This window comes from Electrophorus electricus, chromosome 22 (assembly GCF_013358815.1).
Source record: "Electrophorus electricus isolate fEleEle1 chromosome 22, fEleEle1.pri, whole genome shotgun sequence".
Lineage (NCBI taxonomy): Eukaryota > Metazoa > Chordata > Actinopteri > Gymnotiformes > Gymnotidae > Electrophorus > Electrophorus electricus.
The window spans coordinates 12,447,970-12,451,353 of record NC_049556.1 but is presented as its reverse complement, the minus strand read 5'-3'; positions in this window follow the sequence as shown (position 1 = coordinate 12,451,353).

The window sequence follows — 3,384 nt, the reverse complement described above, 5'->3', positions numbered from 1 at the left end:
ATCCCGTGACCGTAGTTCTGCAAGGACATCAATGTTACTTTGGAGTTCAGTATATAGTGGAAACTGATTGAATGTTATTCTCGCAAAGCTCTTGCATTTCATGCCTGCCCTGGTGGTCCATCCTTCCAGTAAGACCCTGGCGTGAGTGATTTTAGCCACAGTGAGCACTGGAGGACATGCTGGACTGACTCGTTCATGGACGATGTTCCCTGACGGGTCGTGTTAAAAGCTAACGCTAAAGCTGTGATAGTGTTATGACCAGCTAGTTGTCCACTGGAGAGCCATTGAGCAACTCTGTATGAGTCTCTGTTGTCGTCTCATCCCAGTTTCGGATTTAAGTCCTACTTACACAGACAAAGCCAGATGTCCCAACAAACTGGGGCGGCTTCAGTAGTGGCAGCTTTGTGGGGCCATGTGGTGTCAGCTGGAGTTCAAGGTCAGTGAGAATTCTGAACTTTTTACACATATTGACTTACCTGAAGTTCTATTCATTGCATAAATGATGTTGCACCTGGAGCATAACAGCGAACACAGCCTCCCACTATAGACTTTAGTGGTGCAAACACTCCCTCCCACTATCGACTTTAGCTGTGTGAACATTCCCTCCCACTATCGACTTTAGCTGCGTGAACATTCCCTCCCACTATCAACTTTAGCTGTGTGAACACTCCCTCCCACTATAGACTTTAGCTGTGTGAACATTCCCTCCCACTATCGACTTTAGCTGTGTGAACACTCCCTCCCACTATCGACTTTAGCTGTGTGAACACTCCCTCCCACTATAGACTTTAGCTGTGTGAACATTCCCTTCCACTATAGACTTTAGCAGTGTGAACACTCCTTTCCACTATAGACTTTAGTGGTGTGAACATTCCCTCCCACTATAGACTTTAGCTGTGTGAACATTCCCTCCCACTATAGACTTTAGCAGTGCGAACACTCCCTTCCACTATAGACTTTAGTGGTGTGAACATTCCCTCCCACTATCGACTTTAGCTGTGTGAACACTCCCTCCCACTATCGATTTTAGCGGTATGAACACTCCCTGTCTCTATTGACTTTAGCTGTGTGAACATTCCCTCCCACTATAGACTTTAGCTGTGTGAACATTCCCTCCCACTATAGACTTTAGCTATGTGAACACTCCCTTCCACTATAGACTTTAGCTGTGTGAACATTCCCTCCCACTATAGACTTTAGCTGTGTGAACATTCCCTCCCACTATAGACTTTAGCAGTGCGAACACTCCCTTCCACTATAGACTTTAGTGGTGTGAACATTCCCTCCCACTATCGACTTTAGCTGTGTGAACACTCCCTCCCACTATCGATTTTAGCGGTATGAACACTCCCTGTCTCTATAGACTTTAGCTGTGTGAACACTCCCTCCCACTATAGACTTTAGCTGTGTGAACATTCCCTCCTACTTTAGACTTTAGCAGTGCAAACACTCCCTTCCACTATAGACTTTAGTGGTGTGAACACTCCCTTCCACTATAGACTTTAGTGGTGTGAACATTCCCTCCCACTATAGACTTTAGCAGTGCGAACACTCCCTTCCACTATAGACTTTAGTGGTATGAACATTCCCTCCCACTATCGACTTTAGCTGTGTGAACACTCCCTCCCACTATCGATTTTAGCGGTATGAACACTCCCTGTCTCTATTGACTTTAGCTGTGTGAACACTCCCCAGCTCTCCGTTCATTAGCTACACTTGTTTGTAATTCTCCTGTTTATTCTGTCTTTGGGTTGCTTCACGTCTGTGTGATTCCCAACATTTCCTTATTCTGTTTCACGACCAAGATTCTAAAGGACAGAAAGCCTCTCCCAGAATTCACAGAAACCCTCTTGCCATAACACTCCTCATATATTTTCCTACCTGGGGAGGTTTTATCACCTATCATCCGCCTACCGATGTAAGTCGGGGGGGGGGGGGGAATTTGTGGATTGATCCTAATCCCACAGACTGAATCACAGTGGGATTAGGATATACTCATTACTGTTTGGGATTAGGAAGTATTCATTACTGTTTAGGATTAGGAAGTATTTAGTGGAGCTTCAGTTCATCAGACTGTAGCATATGAGGTTGAGTGGGGTAATGACTTGTGACAAGGTGTGATGGGAGCTCGTTAGGGCTTCTGGACGACTCACCCAACTCTACTGCTACCATAAATATGTGCTTATAAATGTCCTTTCCCAAATATGTTTCCAAGTACATATTTAGTTTAAATCTCAAATAAGGGATAATGTCAATGTAGGGGGAATTGGATTGTTTGAAAGTACCCTAAAGGGAATGTCAGGTCTGTGATCTGAGTGACATGCAAAATTTGTAATGGTGTCGTAGTGATGAGGGAAGTCAGTTTCACAGACAACACAGCTACGAATCTTCTTAGCTACGTGTGACCTGCAGAAGCCTCTGCTGGATGCCCGTAAGCTCTTAATGCTGCAGCCTCTCAACTTCTACAGCTTAGTTGTTGGGTTTGGGTTTTTTATTTCTTGTCTGCACTGACTCCCCGTTCTGCACAGACTTCCTGTTCTCACACATTCATTTGAGAACTGCAAAGCAAATGTTTGCTTGTGAGCTCTGGTGTCACCTTAGTGGCTTCCACGTTGAATTGAAATTGATTTGCTAGATCAGATTCCAAATATAGTATCTGTCATATTTCACCATTTTCAGTGTGGATGTAACCAACCGGTTGCTGTGATACAACAGACTCCACCTGGCTGGTGCAGTCCAGTGATAGAAATAATAAAATCCAAATGAAATCACACTAATTCAGTCATGATTATAATCAGAATGAATCACACTGATTCAAACCTCATGATTATAATCAGAATGAATCACACTGATTCAAATCTCATGATTATAATCAGAATGAAATTACACTGTTTCAACCCTCATGACTTTAATTTCTTAAATTTCTTAATTTTTTTAATGCATCCATAATCTGAAATAACTGAAAATGAAACAACTGAAATGTCCTGAGCTACATTTATAACAAGAGAAGACATTTAGGATCAAGGACATAAGGATGGAATCAACAGACCTCACTGGATTTGAACTCTGAGAGAAAGAGTTTTTATTAAGTGCGCACTCAGCTCAGTACTGCGACAAAGGGAGCAATGCTAGCTCAGAACAGATCAAATGAGGCCTTTGAGTTAAAGAACCATATCTGTGCTCCTTCTACTCCAGATATATTTGCCCATATGCAGATATCGCTAATGGACAGACTGCACACACACACACGTGCACACACATGCATGCATGTATACGCGCACACACACACACACACACACACACACACATACACACACACACACACACACACACACACACACACACACACACACACACACACACACACACACACACACAGGCACA